Source organism: Mustela nigripes, chromosome 1 (assembly GCF_022355385.1).
Source record: "Mustela nigripes isolate SB6536 chromosome 1, MUSNIG.SB6536, whole genome shotgun sequence".
Lineage (NCBI taxonomy): Eukaryota > Metazoa > Chordata > Mammalia > Carnivora > Mustelidae > Mustela > Mustela nigripes.
Window position 1 is genome coordinate 74,540,639 of NC_081557.1, and position 24,226 is coordinate 74,564,864.

The following is a 24,226-nucleotide window of genomic DNA, read 5'->3' on the forward strand; positions in this document are numbered from 1 at the left end:
CAAACATTATTTCTATTATTTCTATTTTAATTATTCTAAAATATTATTTCTATAAATATCTCTGTATTTCTATAAATATCTCCATATTATATCTATAATATCTCCATGTGGCCTTTTTTCTCAAGATTCCAAAAAGCTGGTTACTCACCATAGCCTGCCACAGCACTGGTTCACTGGGCCATGATATTTTACTTGTTACTTCGGAGTTCTCCACTGTACAGACACTCAGGTATTGACTGCATAAAACTCTTTTTATGTGATAATATAATCTGTAGTATCAATTTCTTCTACTTTAAATGAATGTTTCTAGAGTTAACAGGTTAAATTATATGTGCACACATATATACACAACCATGCCTTGGAGCATTGATGCTTTTAAAAATTAAAAATGGAATACTAGATTAGAACCTAAAAATAATAACAGTAGGCAGAATCACAACCAGAAATAAGTTTCAGTGCATTGAAATAAAGGAATGAAAAATATTTAATGCTGTAAAAATTAGTAATATAATGAAAAAAATCTGATAAATGTTTATTTTTTACCTCCTGTGTTGATCTTTGTATACTTATAATCAGGTGTTGCTAGAGCTTTTTGGTCTCTAGATCCTTGGTGGTCCTTACTAGTAATAATAGCATTGCTGACACCCTAACTACCCTCTGCTGGAACAGAAGGTAGTTTTTCCGATGTACCAATCCCTTAGTTTCTATGACACTCTCAGTTTAAACACCCTTGCCATCATCTGGCATCCTACTAGATTAAAACTTCTTAATGGCAAATTGATTTTCTTTCAAAGACCAACTTGACTCCAAAGAAAGATTCAGAATTCTACTTCACTTGCTGCTGTATAGAGAAATCTCAGCCTTTATTTTAGTTTAACACAGACCAGAGTGTTCCTTCCTCTGAGTTGTCTGAGAGCTAATTCCACTGATGATCAGTAAGGAACTAAAAAGGTTTTGCTTTATAAGACGTGGATGAGAAGCCCAGCTCTCCTTTCTCATAGTGAGGCATTTATTGTGGCATTACTTACTATGGTCCCTTTTTTGAAATAGAAGTATGAGTGCTTGTTCAAATTGTACTTTTTGCAGTTTATGGGTATGGTCCTTTTTCCTTCCTAATGATTACATTTATAAGTTATGGCCATATACTGCAGACAGACTAAAGCTGCTTTTCCTTAAAAATAAGTTTCCTACAGATGAGGCGTTTATGAGCATTGAGAAAATCAAGACATGTGCTCTAAATTACATAGAATATGAATTACACAAGAAGGTAATAGCAGTCATTAAAACAGGATCACATTAAAAATTGTAACTGCATTTCAATAATGAAACCTTGGCTTTTCAGAAACAGTATGAAGATATATGTTAGAATTACCACATCCACACTTTCAGAATGCACAATATGGACATGCTAAACACTACTTATGTTACAATCAGTATGAGGAAGAGATTGAAATCTAAGTTAATCATTTTGGGTCTATATGAAAATATCTCCAAGTACAAAACATTTAACAGGTGACTTTTTTTGTTATGCCATAACTCTATCAAGCTCATGGAAACTGTCAGTTAACTGAAAACTTTTCTTATATTATGTGTAAATGTATGAAAAGTAAAATAATCTTTGCATTCCTGTGAAGTCCATGAAGTATGAAGAAATGCCCTTCCTTCTTGTTGGATTTGAGTGGTTTTTGTACTCATGTTGGTTCTCTGTGCTTTGTAATGTAGATGAGTGCAACCAAGTTTCTCAACAGTGGCTTCTTGGCTAGCTCTTTTAGGGATGGTGGAGGGAAAAAAATGTACTTTATAATCTCAAATTATGCAAGTTCCCAAGTAGGAAAAATAAAGATACATCATAACTTTTATTTTTCTTACTCTATGATGATTGGTTTTACATATTGCAGCATGCCTTTTAAAAATCCACCAGGTTGAAAAAAGAAATCATCTAGGTTGTAAGGGAAAAAAAAGTCTTGCACCATAATCCTGCGATGATAATTTCATTCACCTCATTACTCCCAGTTTCATTCTTCAGGTCTGTGCCTGTTTCTGATATTAGAAAGGGTATCATTCCTATGGATTCTGGTGTAGAAGAGCCCTTCAGAGCCTTCTTTCAAACAACTATATTTGTAGTATACCCCTCAATTATATATTCAGGATGCCTTAATTAGCATTTAGAGCTCCAATTTGAATTCTGCTTTATTGACTTATAAGTCAATAAGACCATTTACAGTCAGATTTTGTTCTTTGTAACAAGACCTTTGTAATTTGCAGCTGTTACTATATATGACTTAATAACATCACTGAGTAGGACCCCCAAATCATATCTTCTGGTAAAGAAAAGAAAAAGAGACTTTACTGTTGTCCAGAAGTTATTTTGCACTTGACTAAAGGTTTCCCATTATGGAAAAAATTGCTATTTACTTTTGGTTCCTATCTTTTTTGGTTACCTTTCAAAATTAAAAAAAAAAAAATTACAAATAGTCTATGTCCCAGCTGTCTCCTGTTGAGCTACAGACTTACTGCCAGGTATTTATCAACTAGACTGAGTGGATACATTCACTGTATCCATGTATTGTCCCCCAAATCTCCCTGCAAATGTGCAAGTTCTACTTGATAGTAATCTTTGATGAACTCTGGCTTTAAGTTACATGTACTTTTAAAAGATCAGATCAATAAATAAGATTTTTTCATTTTTTATGGCAGCTGCATCCATTATTTTAAGTCAGGAATTTCAAATAAGAATGTTGATGGCACTTGCAGTGAGCCATTGGCAGAAAACTGATCTGAATGTTCTACATGAATGTTTAGAAGCTGTCATTAGGGAACCCAATAGGTCATCACTTCCCTCCCTGGCCCTCAAGAGAGATGCCAGGTTCAGAGGTTGAACATTTCTTAGTGTTTTGGGGAGAAATAGAGTGTGTGCTTACTGAGGAGTCCCAGGAGGCAGGGATCATTTATAGTTATTATAAGCATTAAAAACCATCATCCAATATGTTCGTGTATAGGCCCATGTTGGGAATTTAAGTGGGAGGAAAAGGTGCGGACACCACCTAATTACGTGACCACTTTCTCCCCTTCGTACCATCGGCCATCTCTCAGCAGTGTTTCCTTTGGTCTTTACCCTTCCGGGGTTGCGAGAAGCCTAACTTTGCCTTAAATCCATTCAGTCTCTTAGATTAAAAGTCTATATTGTTTTCTATATGGCACCATGTTAGAAGTTTTGTATATGGCTTTGCATCTTCATTTACCTTTTTACAGAGAATGCTAACTATACATGATTGATGCTTAAAGTCTGAGATATCACCACATTGAGGGCTATGACTTCAGGAAGAGCTAAAACCTTTACAAATAAATAGGGAATTTGGCAGGGAAGACGACGTTTTTAAGAAATTTAGAATCCTATTTATATACTGTTAAAATTTGAAGTATTATAGTTTATATTAAAATTGAATATTCATATATATATTTCAGTACTAGGAATTTTTGTGTAACCACTAACATGACAGATTAATAAATATGATGAAAATTATTGTCAGTAAATTATCATATTGAATTGTTTGTGGTGTTTCTGTATTTGTCTTCATTTTGTGTATATATCACACATATGTACAAAAATATGTGAATAACCTCATGTTATTCCTAATTTCAATTGCCACAGTATCTTTGATGTATGTTGACACTGTATTTTAAATTACTTAAAAAATAAACTATGTAAGCACATTTTAATTTAGTCTTTGTTCTTCAAAGGCCACTGTGTTGGAGGATAACTGTCTTGGATTCATATGGAGAAAAAACAAAGTTTCAAGTACTATGAATGGTCATTTCGAGTGTGGCTGAGTGGAAAATCATAGAATTAATAACATTTTCCTGATAATTGGACCTTTCCTGAGAAATCAGCATTATGACAGATCAGGAAAATATTAGTGTTGGCACCTATTAATGATGCAGGTGTCTGAGAGAGATGTAAATAAGCCACAAACAAAATATCAAATATAACAGGCACCCAGGCTAACCTGAAAATATGATTGCAAAAATTTACAAATGTGTTATGGAAGAAGTATCAGCATGAAAAATACATTCTTAGATTTTTACTAGTTTTGTGACCCTTTTGATCACTATTTGACTTCTACTAAAATTTTGTTTTCCTGATCAGAAAATAGAATCATGTATTTTGTGCTAAGTGGATTGTTGGAGAGCAGTAATCACCTTGCAGAAACTAAGCCTGATATATTAATAATAGGGCCACTGAATATACAACCTGATTTGCTCAACTGGATTGTAACTTCCCTCAGTATTAGAAGAAGCAATAAATTCATGACACAACACTTTTGAGATAAGAAGACTAATATGAATAAATTCCAGTATGAATAAGCAGAAAAGGACTGATAGGATAACTATTAGAAATCATCATGCTTCAGCTACTGTTTGAGAATGTCGGGTTGGAAGGAATCAACCTAGGATGGAATCCCTTATAATAATTGATATTTTAGAAATAATAAAAACTAGCTCCCAATAACCAAAACTAAAGTGGTTTGAGCAAAAAATAAGTAATGTATCAGATGATTAGATTATGACCCAAATTATAAAATATCCATGAATCTATACTGATAGAAAAGACAATAAATTTCATTTATATAAACAGATGTAAAATAGGGAAGAGACAGATATTCTTTAGAGAAGAATTCCAAATAATTGGAATTTTATTATTCTTTGCTGTAGGTCATAGAAGTTAACTTTACCCTATTTGAGGATGGTCTGTTAGACTTAGTGATTAATTTCAAAAAAATACAGTATAGAAAGCTATTGTAACTTGACAGAGAAGTCTGTCAGATACTATCCTAACCAAGCGATAAAAGTTATCATCATCAGTAATACCATGTGGTTTTCTTGTTATCCATAATATGATGTGACGAGAAAAGCCTATCACCTCTGTGCTTTTCTTTTCCCAAACCTGTATCTCCAGTTTAATCATAAGAAAAACACCAGACACATGTGGATGGGGGCTATTCTATATGATAGATACTAAGTCAGGACTTCTCCAGACTGTCAAGTTCATGAAAAATAAGAGACTGTCACAGATAAAAGTAGAATTGAGAGACCAGACACCTGAATGAAATGGGAATCCCTGGATTAGATCCTGGAAAGAAAGAAGACACCAAAGGAAAAACTGATGATATCCAAATAAAGTATAAAGTTTAGTTGGTAATGAGAAAAAAAATGAAAATGGTAACAAAATTAGCCACAAGATTGTGACATGAACTGGGACTACCTTATCTCCTTTTTGAAATTTAAGTTGCTTTTATTCAAGATTTATACTTTCATATTTTTTTCCACTAAATTGGGATCTGTGAACAGGACATATTACTAGTCATTAAAGGTCTCAAGGAATACACCTGAGCTTAGTATACACCAGGCTTGGCCCCTTTCACTAAATGAATAAATTCACTAGCAAAGGAACAATTGCTGTAAACTGTTTCAGGATTTAGATAATGCAGTTGTAGTCTTGGTCTGTTTTCTGTGTCTTCCTTTTTTTTTTTTCTTATGTATAGAAGAAAGCCATTTTTTTATGAACGTTTTTACATTTTGTTTTTGTCACCCAGTTACCTCATCCCTAACCCCCTCCATTTTGTAACCTTGATTGGTTCCTGGAGTCCAGGGTCTCTCATGGGTTGTCTCCAACTCTGATTTCTTCCCAGTTTTCCCTCCCTTCCCCTTTGGTCCTCCATGCTATTATGTTCCACATATGATAATTGTCTTTGTTTGACTTATTTCACTTAGCATAATCTCCAGTTCCACATATGTTGATGTAAATCATGGGTAGTCATCCTTCCTTGATGGTTGAGGAATATTCCATTGTTATATATGTACCAAATCTTCTTTATCCATTCATCTATTGAAGGGCATCTCAACTCCTTCCACAATCTGGCTATTGAGGACATTACTGCTGTGAACATTAGGGTGCATGTGCCCCTTCTTTTCATTATTTCTATATCTTGGGGTAAATACCTAGTAATAAAATTGCAGGGTTGTAGGATACCTCTATTTCTGACGTCTTGAGGAAAGTCCGTATTGTTTCCCAGATTGGCTGTACCAGCTTTTCCCACCAAAAATGTAAGAGGGTTACCCTTTCTCCACATCAACACCAACACTTATTGTTCCTGTCTTGTTAATTTTCATTATTCTAACTGGTCTAAGGTGGTAGCTATTGTGGTTTTGATTTCCAACTGATGGCTGGTGATGTTGGGACATTTTTTCATGTGTCTACTACCCATTTGTATTTCTTCTTTGGAGAAGTGACTATTCATGTTTTCTCCCCATTTATTGACTGGATTATGTGTTTTTTGGTTGTTGAGTTTGAGAAGTTCCTTATAGCTTTTGGAAACCAGCCCTTTGTCTGTAATGTCATTTGCAAATATCTTTTTATAATTATAAGTCTTAACACTTATCATCAAGTATTCTAAAAAGAGAACTCAAGAAACAGCTTTTCATTGTAGGGAGTGTTCAAATGGATTTGGATGACTGACCATTTGTCAGAATTTTATGGAGAAAACAGAAAAATTCAATGAGTGTTTGAACCAGTCTCAAAAGGCAATTATTGTATACCAAGACTTGTGCAAGTCATTGGAAATCTTGAGTAAATTAGATATTATCCTTTCAAAAGGACCATGGTTTATGGGTAACAGGTAAGTAAAAGTCAATAAGAAGTTATATGATGAAATGTTAAAAGTGTAAGTGAAGAGATGGGTCCTATTATGAACCCAGAAAATCACAGAAGCTATGACAAAGAAGATAGGTTGGATATAGAGAAAGACAAGTGTGAATTAATTGTAATTTGGTGGAGTATGTCATCATCCAACCATGTTTTGGCTGAGGTAAGAAGCTAAAAGGAGTGGAGCTCTCTGCAGTAGACTGGGATTCCACATTGCACAGAGGAAGAGGCAAATAGAGGAGTTGGAGACAGGGGAGGAATAAAGTGGGTGATAGGGGAGGGCTGGGATAAGCTCTATTTCATTTGTTTGTTTGTTTTTATATATCCTTTTTTTTTTCAGTATTACAAAATTCATTGTTTGTGCACCACATCCAGTGCTCCATGCAATATGTGCCCTCCTTAATACCCACCACCAGGCTCACCGAATCCCCCACGCACTCCCCTCCAGCACACTCAGTTTGTTTCTGAGTCCACAGTCTCTCATGGTTCACCTCCCCCTCTGATTTCCCCTCTCCTCTCCATCTCTCCATGTTATTCCTTATGTTCCACAAGTAGTGAAACCATCTTATAATTGACTCTCCAGGCTTGACTTCTTTCACTCAGCATAATCTCCTTTTGTCTCATCCATGTTGATAGAAAAGTTGGGTATTCATCCTTTCTAATGGAGGCATAATATTCCTTTGTATATATGGACCATATCTTCTTTATCCATTCGTCAGTTGAAGGACATCTTGGTTCTTTCCACAGTTTGACTACTGTGGCCATTGCTGCAATGAACATTGGGGTGCAGGTGGCCCTTCTGTTCACTACATCTGTATCTTTGGGGTAAATACCCAGCAGTGTAATTTCAGAGTCCTAAGGAAGCTCTATTTTTAATTTCTTAAGGAATCTCCACACTGTTTTCCAAATTGGCTACACCAGCTTGCTTTCCCATCAATAGCATAAGAGGGTTCCCCTTTCTCCACATCCTCTCCAACCCTTGTTGTTTACTTTCTTATTAATTTTGACCATTTCAACTGGTTCAAGGTGGTATCTCAATGTGGTTTTGATTTTAATCTCCCTGATGTCTAATGATGATGAACATTTTCTCGTGTGTCTGTTAGCGATATGTATGTCTTCGTTGAAGAAGTGTCTTTATGTCTAATGCCCATTTTTTGATGTGCCTATCTGTTTTGTGTGTGTTGAGGAGTTTAAGTTCTTTATAGATCCTGGATATCAGCCCTTTGTCTGTAGTGTCATTTGCAAGTATCTTCTCCCATTCTGTGGGTTGCCTCTTTGTTTTGTTGACTGTCTCCTTTACTGTGCAGAAGCTTTTGATCTTGATGAAGTCCCAAAAGTCATTTTTGCTTTTGTTTCCTTTGCCTTTGGAGACATGTCTTGAAAGAACTTACTGTGGCCAATGTAAAGAGGTTACTGCCTATGTTCTCCTCTAGGATTTTGATAGATTCCTGCCTCATGTTGAGGTCTTTTATCCATTTCAAGTTTATGTTTGTGTATGGTGTAAGAGAATGGTCTAGTTTCATTCTTCTACACATAGCTGTCTGATTTTCCCAGCACCATTTATTGAAGAGACTGTCTTTTTTCCACTGTATATTTTTTCCTGTTTTATGTCTTCATCCTTTTCAACTAACATAATGCCAAGCACTGTTTTAGTTTCTCAGCTTTCAAAAAAGAATTACACATGGTCTTTGTTTTAAGGAGTTCATATTTCAATGAAGGAGACAGACATGAATGAAGGTAAGTGTGGTAGAGGCACAAAGTGTGAGAAGAACACACAATAACCCTAAAACTTAGAGGGCAAAGTAAGGCAGAGATGATCAGAGGAGGTTTTATATGCAGAAAGAAATATCCTAAGTAAATCCTAAAGGATAGAACATCACAGAATGAAGTTTCTGATGGATTAGATCTAGTTCTAAGAGGCTGCAAAATTGGGTGCTTGCACGGGTTCATTGATGTGATTGCAGTAGTACAGAATGAGGTTAAAAAAAAAAGTCTAAAAAACAGAATTGATTGCATGAAGACCAATCTGAGGAGGTAAAGAGGGTTAAGGGAGGAGAATAATGTACTCAGATTTACCATTAGGAAGACTGAAATGGAAGGATAAATTCAGATGAATGTTCAGTCAGGCACTGCAAGAATGGGGCTAGAGAGACAATGTTTCATAAACCCTAGAAAAAATGAACAAGGCCAGAACAAGGAAATGACTCATTTGAGAGGTCAGAGTGACATGACATGACCATTTTGAATGAGTAATTTAGAGGATTCATATGGGCTCAGATGTGTGTAGGTTGCTGAGGAAGCAATCAGCAATAAAGACAGTGAGCAGAGTTATCAAGGCTGAAAAAGGCTGCCAAAATTACTGGGTAGAGTGAGTAACTGAAATTGATTAGTAAATTTGGTGATGTGGACTCACTTGGCCTAAGCTATTCCTCTTTTTGGGAGTACTACAGGCACCAATCAAGACTTGGATATTGATTACTTAATTCTTCCTATAAAATCCAGGGACTTCAACTTGAGTTTTAAGGGTGGATGTAGGTGGTGGGGATGGGAGGTGTGAATTCTCTAGGTTGTATAGTAAATGTCTATAAATGAACACTTTTTTTTCCAGGAGGAGGGGCATAGATATGATGATTCAAAAATTCCAACTCCACATTGACTTACCTCCTCCGCAACACAACGAGTACCAAATGGCTGTTGTGTACAAAGTAGCTAAAAGAAAAGCCCTTAGTAAGTAGAACAGGTTAAAATTAAAGTAAAGATTTGTTAACTCTGAATGGTGACTAATTTTTTTTTAAAGATTTTATTTATTTATTTGACAGAGAGAGATCACAAGTAGGCCGAGAGGCAGGCAGAGACAGAGGGAAGCAGGCTCCCCGCTGAGCAGAGAGCCCCACGCGGGGCTGACTCCCAGGACTCTGAGATCATGACCTGAGCCGGAGGCGGCAGCTTGACCCACTGAGCCACCCAGGCGCCCCTGAATAGTGACTATTAAAGAGCCTCACATGGAACTCTTAGAAATATAGAGATAGCACATGCTGGAAGCAACTACTACCTATAGGACAACAGGAGAGTTCAAGCGAACTAAAAACTAAGAAAAGCCCACTTGAAGGTGAGATACAGACCTTATTGTAAATGGTATGGCTATCACAGGACACACAAGAGTCCAGTTGTTAGAAACTTGCTAGTGAGTGAGGGCTGGAGCTGAACTACAGGAAACTGACTACTTGTGGCAGAAAAGCTAGCTGGGGGGTGGGGGGGTGGCACCTGGGTGGCTCAGTGGGTTAAAGCCTCTGCCTTTGGCTTAGGTCATGATCCCAGGATCCTGGGATTGAGCTCCACATTGGGCTCTCTGATCAGCGGGGAGCGTGCTTCTCACTCTCTTTCTGCCTACCTCTCTGCCTACTTGTGATCTCAGTCTGTCAAATAAATAAATAAAATCTTAAAAAAAAGAAAAGAAAAATTATCTGGGTAGTGCAAGCTGGTAAGGAAGGACCATAGAAATGAATGTCACTGGGCTGCCCCTACCTGATCTGCTTCGTGTCCCTCTTCCTCTCAACTGACAAAGTCTAGTGTTGTACCAAGTGGCAAGGGAGAAATGTTTTCGAGCTCTACCCTCAGTGGCATAAAGCAGGGATAATCTCTTTGGAACTGAAGGCAATGAAGTGGTAACTAACACACTTGTAAACACTGTTTGCCTCAGACCAACAGCAAAATGTTGGAGTCTTTTTCTATTTAATTAGAAAACAGACAAGATTTCTCTCTTAATGATTAATCAACACTGTGTGGGCAGTTTTTACAAATTTGGTAAGATGAAATAATTGGTTTATTTCTTGTAAAAAGCAGAGAAAAAGATATTTTTTTTATTTTCAGAAAATACGATTATGTACCTAGAAAACCAAGAGACTTTGCCATAAAACAGACAAAATAATCTATTAGAATGGGTAAGAGAATTTGGTAAGGTGTATGACTATAAATTAATATATGGAAATTAAGAGATCTTCTGTCTTGGTAATAACCAATAAATTACATTTATGACAGCAAAAAAGAATGAAATCCATAGAAATACATATATCAAGAAAGTTAGGGAACTATGAACAACTTATGAAAAGATGTAAAATAAAACCCTTCTAGGATGGTAAGAATTAATACTTAAAAATACCAACATACCATATATTAATTCTAGTTTTAATGGAAATTAGACAAAATTCCATTTCTTTTCTTTTTCTTAGAAATAGACAAATGATTTGAGGCTCATATAAAAAAAAGTGTTCAAGGAAAATAAAAAGGGCCAAGGCTTTTTTGACAGAAAAAAATGAGGGCATTTATGCTATGTTATTAATATAATTTTAAGTTAAATTAAAACACTATAGAATTATCATTGGATTAAGCAAGTATTTAGTTAAAAAAAAAGCCAAAAAGGTATATTTAAGCATATGGAGAAACAATGTATAATAAAATTTAATAAGTTAGGTTGATTTAATAATTTGCTGTCAAAAGGGAAGGAAACAAAATTAGAACTCCTTCACACTTTATACAAAAGTGTGGCTATCACAGGACACACAAGAGTCCAGTTGTTAGAAACTTGCTAGTTTCTAATAGATTGATAGAAGAATTTATAAAATCCTTGCATTTAAGTAAAAAAAATTAGAAGTATCAGGAGTTTGCGTATGGGAGACCATCTTAAAGCAAGAAACCATAAAATCTCAAAGGAAAGAACAATCTTAATGACATAAAATTTTTAAATTTTATACAGTAAGAACACATCATAAAGTTGAAAGATGTCTTTTAGACTGGAAAAAATATTTGTAACACAAGAGACAGGGTGATATCCTTAATATACAAAACCACTCTTATGAATTAACTGGTGGAATATAATATGGAAATAAGATCAAGGGACCCCGTAAGGCAATTTAAAGAAGAGGAAATGAACATAAGTGCTTGCAAAGATGTCCAGCCTCATTATTTTAAAAAATGCAGATTAAACTGACAATAAGATACCATTTTTCACTGGATGACTGGCAGAACTATGGAGATCACATCTGGTTCTACTGAGGTTGCAGGATAATGGGAACTCTTACTTGTAAATTGTCTGTGAATTACTTCAACATTTTGATTGAAAATATTTAGCAAAATTTGATAAACAAAATTAAATACACATATACTATGACCCCAGTAGCTGGACTCCAGTAATCCAATTTTGGGAAATGTGTAATACAAAAGTATAAAAACATGTGTTCAAAGATGTTTTACATGGTTTTTCAAAGTTTCATCTGCTTACAAACAGTGGGTATAAAAAGACACAATGTTCTTAATTTCCAAAACTAACTTTAGATTCCAACCTAAAGACTCCAGCTTGCTTTCTGGGAGACAATTTGATGTAGGTGCTTCCAGATAAATTCATTCAATAAGCAATTTTTTAGAAATATTAAGTATAATTTCAGAATCTGTAGTCTTCAAATATGGGATTTTAGTTGAGCTTTGAGGGAAGAGAGGAGCAGGGCCAATGTAAGAGATGAGTGTGTGTGTACGTGTGTGTGTATGAAAATGTTGGTTGAGTAAACAAGAGAGGCGCAGCCCAATGGAACAGCAAAAATAATATTGAACTGAAGGTGAAATTGAAACTAAGATTATCCCAACTGGCCAAGATAAATTTCCCCTCCTCAAATGGCTTTGAACATCTATCCTCTTATGTTTACTGCTGTGGTGATTATTACTTTTCTGAATATATTATTGCAGAAATCAAAAAGATTAGCCCCTGCCTACTGAGATATGCATAATGTCCCGAAGGAATGTGATGCCTTCCAGGAATTTGATGTTCTAATGATGTTCTAAATGATGATATAATTTTTCTAAGTGGATGGTGTCCTATTTTCATCCTGCTTGAGCCTAGGAAAGAGAAGGTAAGTTTTTATTTAGAAGTCCCTAAACTTACATTGTGTTTTAACTTTTACAAGTTAAACTTTATATGAATTCGCTTTTAAAATTCTCTAAATTTTGCAAAATAGGAAATATAATCATCTCATTTTATTATAAGTATAGTATTTAAGACTTATAGAGGTTTAATGATTGTTCTTGTTAGAGCTAGGACTCGCACTAAGAATTTTCAAACCAACTTCCATGCTCTTTTCCCTAAACCAGTGTTTCCCACTTTCAGGTGTCATGTATCCCCTATATAAATTTTGCTATGCCCAACTATAACCTTAATATTATTTACTTAAGAAAACCCACTCAGGGCACCTGGGTGGCTCAGTGGGTTAAGCCTCTGTCTTCAGCTCAGGTCATGATCTCAGTATCCTGGGATTGAGCCCAGGATGCTCAGCATCTGCTCAGCAGGGAGCCACTTCCCCCCAACCCTGCCTGCCTCTCTGCCTACCTGTGATCTCTGTCTGTCAAATAAATAAATAAAATCTTAAAAAATTTTTAAAATATTGACTCAAATCTAGGACTATGCCTAGGTTTTTTATTTTTAGCCTTATCACAACAGTATTTATGAAATATGGTTTAAGGTGATAACCATTTTTTCCTAATATAGATTTTAAACTAATACATAGCTATAAATTCTGTTTAGGTGAGAAATATTGCCTTAAACAAAAAAATGCCCCTTGGAAGTTTTAAAAGAGTTGACTTCATTAGTATTTATAAAACTTGATTAAAGAGTTCTCTAGAGACTCATGGCTCTGGGAAACAAACAGGGTTGCAGAAGGTGAGCTGGGTGTAGGCATGGTATAGCTGGGTGATGGGCACTAAGGAGGGCATGTGATGTGGTGAGCACTGGGTGTTACACACAACTGATAAATCACTGAATAGTACAACTAAAACTAACAACATATAATATGCTGGCTAACTGAATTTAAAAAAAAAAAAAACTTGATTAATGAAAACAGCAGGGGATTACTTAAGGACCAACTAGTTTCTGTGGCTGGGGATGGACAAGGAAGAATCAAAACTGGAGCTATTAACCTTCCTCCTGAATCTAGTCTGCCTTTATGACTTGCCTTGACTAATAAAATGTGGTAGAAGTGCTGTGGCAGCTCTTGGACTATAACAGTTTTGGCAGTTGGGGGAAGCCAGCTACTATGCTATAAAGCAGTTTGGAGTAGTCTAATCAATTATTTGATGCCTTGTGAGGGAAAGAGAGAGGCCACATAGAGGAGCACCAAAATACGAAATATGTGAGTGACACCATCCTTGACCTTCTAATACAGCCCAGAGGCTAGGTCTGTGTAATTCCAGAGAACTTCTGTGGGCAGGAGAATGAATCTCCCCAAACTCTGACATAAAATTATGATAAATAACAAATGGGTTTATGCTACTAGATTTTGACATATTTTGTTAAGTAGAGATAGACAATTGAAATAATAATTATGGGACTGTAGCTTTGGAAATACCTGAGTTCTTCTGCTTTATAGCTGAGTGCAGTGAAGACTGTTGGTTGTTTCCCATTGTTCCTAATCTTATTCTTTCTCTCACAGCAAAAGAAACCCTAACTTTTAGCTAGGGAAATAGCAGTTGGAAAAGAAAGATTACCTTTTCTAGCCTCTTTGGTGTTATGTGTGGCTATGTGACTAAGTTTCAGTCAACGAAGTAAGAGGATAAATGCATACAACTTCATTGTTGGTTCTTAAAGATAGGAGACAAGTTTTTACTTTCCTCCATTCCTTCATCTTGCTGATTGGAAGATAGGTCATTTTATACCTCTACGCAGATAAGTATACTCTCTAGATTAGATGGAGCCACAAGATGGAAGTCAGGGTCCCTGCATGATTTCATGGAGCAGAACTACCATCCTTATAGACCATCTGCTTATTATATGAAAGAGAAATATCCAGTTTCTTTAAAATCTCTGTTCTCTGTTAGATGTGGCTGAATTTTTATGTTAACTAATTAACTTGGTTTCTGCAGACCTGCAGATCTTGGAAACAGTGATTCTCAGGAGAAGGGATATAAACGCTATGAGCCCAAGAGCTGCCCTAGTAGCTTTCCATGAGGCCAAAAGCTTCCAACAGAGCAATTTGGAAGTTGGTATGATTAGCTACTTATACTAGCTAGTATAATCCTCACAAGTAAAGAAGAGCTCTGTTCTCTGGCTGAGTATATATATGGCTTTAGGGTATGCTACATTCAGAAAATAGACTCTGGATATTATCCCCTGCCTAGTATCCTGCATTATAATTTCACTGGAAGAGTGCCTGGGTTGCATCTGTCCATTAACTATTAGTGGTCCACTAGACTGTGAGCTCTATAAAACCATATTCTATGGGCCCAGGGCAAGTGCTCTGTATAAGTTGCCTATCCAAACTCTGATCTCCCTTCTTCCATAATAGAAATGTGGATTTGAAAAACCCTATAGTTGAGAAAGTCTGTTTCTCAGACTCCTTTGCAATATGGAGTTTCTGACATGTTTCTGCCACTGAGATAAGTAGAAGTGATAAATAGGAAGTTTCTGGGAAATTTTTGTTTTTATAATAAGTGCTACTGCTACCCCCTTCTTCCTTGTGCTTTTCCTTTTACTCTTCCTTCCTGGAAAATGGATGGGAGGCTGGAATTGGAACAATCATTTTGTGCCCATAAAAATAAAAGCAAGACGGAGCTTAGGACATCATGGAAGATGGATTAACTCCAAATTGCTGTTTTATGAGAACCATCATTTGGTTAAGTGTTGTAGTAGAGTTTCTTTCACAGTCAGTCAAATGAAATATCCTGCCTCCTCATCATTTCATTAAACCAAACCATTTGCAGAATTAAACAATAGCAATCACGTAGAAAGGACACCCTTAACACACATGGTGGCTAAGTACTGCTAATTTCATGTGTGTTTTTCAAGGAACCAGAAGCTCTAATGTTTGTGAGATATGACTTAACATTTACATGTATGGTACACAAATATACACATTTAAACCTTTACTGAGTCTGTGTTTCTCCCCATTCATATGTTTAGTGGCTGAAATCACCAATCCAATTACGTATTATAGAGTTGCAGACTTTAACCTTAATAATGAATGTTTTGTTCATAATGAATTTTGTTTATAATTCCATGAGATACAATGAATTTGCTTAAGAAGTTAATCATTGCAGCAAATAGCTCATAGCAACACAGTTCAACTAGAAATAGTGCGTTCTGTACAATATATGCTTCCGTTGTACTCTCCTCCTCTCACTTTCTAGAGGCTGCTCAACTTCAGATGGACAAGATAGAATTGTAGACAGAAAGGCCAAGGAGAAAATAGAAGGAAAGTGGACTGACAGAGATGAGGGGCTCTGTAGAAGGCCTCTGACCATGAAATGTCATCACCTATGGCCAGATAGAAATGAGCCTTTTTGAGACTTTTTTGAGTGACAACATGAATGAGTGTTATGGATGGGTCTGAAACCCTACATCCTAGACTCCAATCCAATATTGCTGTCTGCAGTTGTGCAGAACATCAATTCCCCCATTATCAAGGAAGAAATATATCTCATTATCTTTACATAACATTTTGACTTGCTAATTGTAAGTGCAAATTATATTTCAATATGTGTGCTTATACTTGTGGACATTTTGTTCTTACAGATTCACTGGTTCACAAGAATTATAGTTTAATGGAAATAGGGCTGGGCTTGGAATCAGAAAACTTGGCTGGAATCCCGGTTAAGCCATAGACCTAGTTGTATAATTTTGTGCATTTTTTTAAAGATTTTATTTATTTATTTGAGAGAGAGAGACACAGCGAGAGAGGGAACAGAAGCAGAGGGAGTGGGAGAAGGAGAAGCAGGCTTCCTGCCCAGCAGGGAGCTGGTTGCGGGGCTGATCCAGGACCCTGGGATCATAACCTGAGCTGAAGGCAGACCCTTAATGACTAAGCCACCCAGGCGCCCCAATTTTGTGCAATTCTTATCTGTAAACCTGAGTTTCCCCATCAGATAAATCGAGATAATAGTGATCTTACAGTGTGTTATGAAGATTTTTGTTATGAAGAAAATTGAAGAGATGAAGGATAGAAACATCAGACAGTGGTGGGGCCGAAACAGTATGGTTTAGCAGGGGTCTCAGGCTAGAATACCTGCTAGTTCATCAGTGTAATATAAAGATGTGAAGATGTGCAGTAGGCAAGTAGAGCTGTGATGAGTACATAGTACTTTTGAAGCTCCAAATGATTGTTATTATGTAAAAAATGTAGGCTTAGGTTTTCTGGTTTTTAAAGAGATGCCAGGAATGTGAGTGTTCATGTATAAAACGTATTTTCAAAATGATGGCAAATATTTCAGAAAGTTAAAAGCTTGTTGGACCAAACAACATAACCATAGATGCTACTCATGGGTACTGGTTTGTTTCAGTGAATTTTAGGGGAGGTCTTCAATTTTTCTTTTCTTCTAGCTGAAGAATAGGTCCTGTTGGCTGAGGAAATTCTTAACAAATATCTGAGGTTCTTGTCTCCAACACAACTTCCTCATTTACCTTACAAGTAAACAGGTTCCACTTTAAAAAAAAAAAAAATCTGGCAGAGTTTTGAGTGTGGGCAGCTGCTAACGAACAGGAGAGCTCAGCCAAATCTAAAGATGTGGAAAGGAAGTTGCATTATTTCATCTAGAACAATGAATGGGCAAAGGAAATATTGGCTCTCTGTGTGAAGTAAGGATGATTGAATATGACTAGGAAGTGTTGAAGAACATGAACATTTTTTTTTAAGATTTTATTTATTCATTTAACAGAGAGAGAGAGATCACAAGCAGGCAGAGAGAGAGAGGAGGAAGCAGGCTCCCTGCTGAGCAGAGAGCACGATGCGGGACTCGATCCCAGGACCCTGAGATCATGACCTGAGCCGAAGGCAGAGGTTTAACCCACTGAGCCACCATGGTGCCCCAAGAACATGAACATTTAAAAGAAGTCATCTAAAATTGGCTCACAGGGGCATCAGAAACAAAACAAAACAACTTTTTCTTTTTTTTTTTTCCTCCCACTGTCCAGATTCTTTTAGTTCAAATCCTCTGGTATAGCACCAATTGTAATCAGTATTGTCAGGTCTTTATGAATACAAAACACTTCACTGAAATCCTGTTGTCTGAACATTTTGGTCCTGATCTCTATTTTTGTTTTAGTTTTTCGAGCATCATCTTGAGGGAAGAGTTTTCTCTGCTGCTGCTTCATCCTAGCGAGAGAAGCCACGTACTATCCTGAGGTAAAATTTGACAAACACTTCTTGAAATATAGGTTAGATCTATTAGAATAAACTATTGGAAATTTCAAATTCCTCATAGTATGGTGTTCTTTATTACAGAGTAGATTGGAACAATTATATGGTGAGGAGTAGCAATTGGAAGGAAAAAAAAGGAGACATCAGACCTGTTGAGTTGTGACTCTGCCCTAAGCCTAATGCAAGTTGATCTCTTGGTAGTTTCATTCAGATACATAGATTTCTGGGCCACTTCCAATTCAACAGAAGAAACTGTGTGTAAGCTGCTTATTTCTTTCCTTATAAATGATAGGTAAAGAGCTTAATAAAAAAAAAAGCAAAGATAAAAAAAGAAAGTTTCTGTCTCTGGATAAGTATTTTATACTATATATCACTATATTTTATATATCCCATTGTATACCCACATATATTATGCATCTACATATCTGTCATATCTATATATTATCTACATATTACTATATATTATCTATATATTACTATATATTAGCTATCTGTATATCTATTATAATTTATATTATACCTTTATATATTATGTATTAATGTATATCTATTATAATTTACATTATTACATATTTATATATGTATTTTTACATTATATATTTATATATCATACTTATTATATATTATGTATCCATTATACATTTACATATTTTATGCTATGTAATATATTTTCATAGAATTCTCCTGCTTGGGTTTTTTTCCCATTTCTAAAGGCCCCCCTGTAATGATGGTTTAACTTTAAATTAGAGTTCAGATAGAATAGTAGTTAAATTCTGAAGTTGCACTTTCTGGATTTATATCCTGATTTTCTAAACCTCAATATCCTGACATGTAAAATGGGGATTCTATAAGTTTGCTCATATATTATTAGTGTTACATTAAATAGTATGTAATAGTATCATTATTATTATTAGTTCTTTATATCAACTGTGGAAAATAGGTGTCACCTAAATTTTATAGATGTGAAAATAAGGTACTGCAATAACAAGAAAGTACGACACTCTTTGTTTTTTAAGATTTTATTCATTTATTTGACAGAGAGAGAGATCACAAGTAGGTAGAGTAGCAGGCAGAGAGAGAGGGAGAAGCAGGCTTCCTGCTAAGCAGAGAGCCCAATGCAATACCAGGCTGCATCCCAGGACCCTGAGAGCATGAGCTGAGCCAAAAGCAAAAGCTTAACCACTGAGCCACCCAGGTTCCCTGAAAGTACAACACTCTTAAAAGACTTTTAATTTTTTCTTCAGAAGCAGTAACTCTCATGGAAAGTTATAGATTCTTATTGATTCTTTAAGTCTTAGTGAAGGAATAGAGTTTCCACCAAGACTGATAATTTTCCTGTTTATCATATGCCAGAAGTAGGCTAATGGAGCACTGGGCTTCTTGGTTGTATCATGTGATTTGGCTTAAAAATGCATTATAAAATATAAATATAATAGGTGTGCATTCTCAGGTGCAGAATCAAAATGACAAATGAGAATCTTCCATGTTGCTAGGACTGCTGGGAAATACAGCAAGGATGAAAAAACATAGTTTCAAATACCAGGCTTTCAAAACTTTTATTTAATGCTGGAGGAAAACAACACTACTACAAATACCTGTCTCAAGCTTTTTGCATTTTTTAAGAAAATTCTGGAAAACAGTTTCACAGGGGTTAAATCTTTGTAGTAGACAGCCTGACTGGCAGCCAGTGTCTCCCCAACACTTCAGAATAGAGAATTCTTGTTTTCCAAATTGACCCACTTTAGAAAGGAAGAGGCCATAACTTTTAAGCAAACATGGAGCTAAAGGAGGAGGGGGAACTGGACCAGGAGAGAGGTCAAGATCACAATTCTTTCTTCAGCTCATCTAGTTTCCCTTTGATGAGGCATAATATCTCTCTGAGCTTCATTTTTCTGTGCTTCTTTTGAATGTGGTCATAATAAAATGCTTGCTTTCCATCTGAGCTGCTTTTCCAGATGAGATAATGCACAATCAGACAGTGATTGTAGAAGCTTTGCAAATTAGAATCAATAAAAACATAAGGAATTTTTTTAAAGATTTTATTTATTTATTTGACAGAGAGAGAGATAGCAAGAGAAGGAACACAAGCAGGGGGAGTCAGGGAGGAAGAAGGAGGCTTCCTGACTAGCAGGGAGCCTGATAAGGGGTTTGATCCCAGAACCTTGGGACCACAACCTGAACCAAAGGTGGTTAATCACTGAGCCACCCAGGCACCCCCAAAACATAAGGATTTTTAAAGAATTTAGCTGCAGCTGAACTCTTTCTTAAAGAGTTTTTAAAACTTTTAAAAAGTTTTTAAAGAGTCTAGCTGCAGCATTGGAAAAAATGGAAAAAAAAAGTTATGCTAAATTAAGTTGTTATTCTAATGTCATAAGATTCCATAGACATTATTTAGGGGCATAGGTTGAATTACTAGTTCTATTTTATTTTTATTTATGATGCCTTAAACATCAAAGGTATTTGAGCCTTGTTATGAGTGAAACAATAATCCTTAGGAAATATAATGTTAATAGATAAGTAGAGGAAATAGTATGAAATAAAAAGGAATATCTTCAAACATTTGGACTTTAAATTTCCTTAAATTTTAAAAATTCTTACTAAGCTAAGAATCTTATCTACTAAAAATTCTGCATAGACCTTAAAAGATATTTCATATGATATTTTAATAAAGAATTGGTGTTGTTTAGGAGAGGTAGAACTAAGGAATATTTGCACCTATTGTTTTCAACAAAGCTCTCCAGGGTTCCCTAGTCTTTTGTGTAGACCTTCTGTGGCTGCCATATTTTAAAAGGTCTTCTTAAGAAGGTGAAATTATTTCTAAGAAGATTAGGAAAATGATCATGAGAAAGGAGATTTGATTCAGTCCTTAAAAGATGAAAAATTTCTGAAAGATGAATAGCAAACCAAAGGAGGACACACTAAGTGCCAACCAGAAAGTATAGATAGCATAAGTATTCTGACACTCTTAGGAGATTTCTATAATTGATTAGGTTGTTGTTATCTCTCTTTATCTGTCTTGAATATAAGAATTACACCTAATTCGGTATGTCTCATTTGTACAATTTGCCTGGTCATATGGACAGTTGGCATGTACTAAAATTTTCTTCTCTATAACAGAATGCAAGTATTACCTGGATTAAGGTACTTAAAAAAAAAAAAACTTATTTCTAATTGAAACACCCCTTTTTTATCTTTAAGAAAAATGAAAAAAAAAAATCAGAGTTCACCAAAAGCTCCAGGGTTAAGTAAAGAAGATGACAGAACCTAGGTGCTGTTTGCTGAATACTAATTCATGCTGAGCTATATTAGTCCTTCCAACACCCAACTCATTACACCCGCAATCCTCTCAAGGGTAAAAGTCAAGGTTTGATTTTGGGTCCTTTGAAACTTCCTGAAGTTTTAAGTTCTTTACTGAAAGTGCCAAGCAGAATGGTCCCAATCCTTTCCTGCCCTAAAGCCTGTTATTTGTAAGATGTTTGGACATTTCCAACAATAAACATGAATTGTAGAATCTCAAATATATTTACTGCCTCATTTGTCTTGCTAGAACTCAAAGAGAACCTAAAAGAATAAATACAAATTTATGTAGAAGTGTTATCAGGGGCCACTTATGGATCCAGGTGTATTGATACATACAATACTTTGAGTTTCACTGGAAAACGTTTCTATTCCTTCATAGCTATATCTTCTTTCATAGCTGTAATTGGAGAAGCATTAAACTTCATTTGTTTTCAAACTATTTCAGTCATAGATACCATCATATACAGAATAAATGACTCTTTCAAAAATACCTTTTTATTCACCTAAATTCTAAGATCTTACTCTCCAAAAATTTATTCCCAAAAGGCCTGTAGCTGATAAGAGAAATCTCACCATTTCCTATGGATGAAGCACGCTTCCCTTTAACAAACAGATGCCATAGGAAGGTGTATTCTGACTGATCAGCAACTTCCTAATGAGGCAATTCCCAGAAAATGGATTCATGGGGAGAGAGCATAGACAGGTATACCCATGTATACCTATGTATGCAGCAAAGAGCTGGAGTGGGGGAGGCCAGGGCAGCCTGAGGCTAACTGAGTTCAGAAATAGCTGGTAGACATGTGGAAGATGCCCTAAGAAAGAATGAGAAAAAACTAAGAGCAGTTTTCAGTATGCAAAAGATAAATCTCTACTTTCAAAACTCTCTGGGGTCACTTCTGAGTTTTGGATGCCATTTATAAATATGTTCTTTAATTCCTGAACAATAGTGTGGAATTAGCTAGCTTTTTGTTGTGTTTACAGTAACAATCTAAAATGCCTAGCTAACACAGAGCCACCTCCTTTGCCAAAGTTCACCTTGTACTTTTGATATAAGTATGCAGATTCATGGGAATGCTTATTGACCTTCAGAGCTAGAACATAGAGCAGTTACAAAAGTACTGTACATAGGAAGCTGAAGCCTTTGTTATCTTAATTGAGAAGCTGATTTGTTACATTTTCTTTCAATTGCTGTTCCTGGCAGTGAATCCAGTATGACCTTACAAGGAACCACAAACTTCTATGGGACTACCTCCCCCACCAAATGTGTACTCTCTGAGGCTTTCAAGAACTCCGGTGTTCTGGTTCTGTCTTTCTCTCTCTGTCTCTGTCTCTGTCTCCCTCTCTTTCTGTAGGCTGTCCTCATAAAGTGGACTGTGAGATGTTGATGTACGTAGCTGCTATGTTTGAGTTCCTTGGATGTTGACATTTTATTTGAAAAAGAAACACAAGTCATAATAGCAGCAACAGAGTTTGGAGAAAGAGCTACCTATTAATTCCTAAAGGAAATGTCTTTTCAGATGACTGCAGGGATAAGATTTATTTATTGTGACATTTTCAATGTGATATTACACATTTAATTGTTTTCAAATTCTAGATTTTCTTTTCTCATTCAATAATCTTTCTTATTTTTCTTATTGAACATCTTTTAATGATGTGGTCAAATGATGGTAGTTTTCCTATTTAAGGGAAATGTCTTAAGCTTTTCCTTCTAGCTAAATTAACTTCATTGCAGTTTTTAAAATATGAAGTTCTCACATAGGTATGTAAGTACTTTTTCTATTTTTATTGATGTTTACATTGTCTTTGCTCCCCCAAAGACTTTGAGGAAAGTTTGCAACTATGAGTCCTGTAGTAACTTTGACTATTTTCTTTTCAGCCAACCTGTCCAACTACAACAGACTGCTCCAGACTATGTTCCTTTCGTCTACACTATCCTGCCTCCATTATGAACTCTTAACACTGGAATTAAAACCTATGATTTAAGACTTACTTTCATTATGGCTTAAATTTCCTTGAATTTTTCTCATGTGTACAATATCTTTCATCTCTAATAAGACCATAATGTAATTGTGAGTAGATATTACCTTCTATTTAGATAACATTTTAAATTCTTAAATGACACATAATAGGAGCTCAATACATATTTGTTAATGCCTTAGGGAACAGGGAGGGACATCCTTCCTGTCATTTTTGGGTCCTTATTTGTTCTGAAGAAGTGTTTTTTATTTCATTCCCTCCCCAGTTATTTTAAGACAATTTAGTTCTTCGTTCATTAAAATAGAATTCTATTTTGATGATAACTGACTGAAGCAAGCATTTAGATGATAACCTAAATCTCTTTTTTTTCCCATCATGGTGACTTTTGGAAGACAATATAGTTTCCTTCTGCTTCCAGGCTTACTAAATCATTCTTTGAAATATTTCAGAACAAAATGTATATTATAAAGATCTTTCCTCTATTAATTTATATTGGAATCATCCCACTGAGCTTTGTACAAATTAGTGATGATAGATATAGAAAAGATGCAAGGTTCCAAAGCTGATAAACCATTGATTAAACTTTGTTCTGACTTTTGTTTCTATTTCTCTCCCCTTTACCCCAAAGTATAAGAAAGTAAAAGATTTTACACCTTTACTGGCGAGTAAGTTAACATTATCAATGGACTAGAAATGCCTGCTTCTAACATTATTAAGTTTTTCTTTTAGTCCCAGTATAGTTAACATACAGTGCTATAAGTGTGCAATATAGTGTACAGTTCCATACGGCATGCAGTCCTCATCACAAGTGCCCTCCTTAATCCCCATCACCTATTTCACCCATCACTCCCTTCCCCTCTGGTAACTATCGGTTTGTTCTGAATAGTTAAGAGTCTATTTCTTATTTTGTCTCTCTCTCTTTTTTTCCCCTTTGCACATTTGTTTTTTTTCTTAAATTCCACATATGAGTGAAATCACATGGTGTATGTCTTTCTATGACCAACTTACTTTGCTTAGCATTATACTAACTCCACCCCTATTGTTGCAAATGGCAAGATTTCATTCTTTTTTTTAT

General features: G+C 35.6%; 1 long non-coding RNA gene across 3 annotated transcripts; it reads left to right on the forward strand.

Moving 5' to 3' along the window:
• Window positions 1-4: 4 nt before the first annotated feature.
• On the forward strand, window positions 5-23,772 carry LOC132025680 (uncharacterized). Of its 3 annotated transcripts, XR_009406667.1 has the most exons (5): window positions 5-229; window positions 12,440-12,603; window positions 17,780-17,859; window positions 17,959-18,132; window positions 23,051-23,772. It is a non-coding gene; the product is annotated as an uncharacterized LOC132025680 (long non-coding RNA). The 3 variants fall into 3 exon arrangements; XR_009406665.1 differs by lacking the exon at window positions 23,051-23,772 and having other exon boundaries at window positions 17,959-18,312; XR_009406666.1 differs by lacking the exons at window positions 5-229; window positions 23,051-23,772 and adding an exon at window positions 9,520-9,812 and having other exon boundaries at window positions 17,959-18,312.
• The last annotated feature ends 454 nt before the right edge of the window (window positions 23,773-24,226 follow it).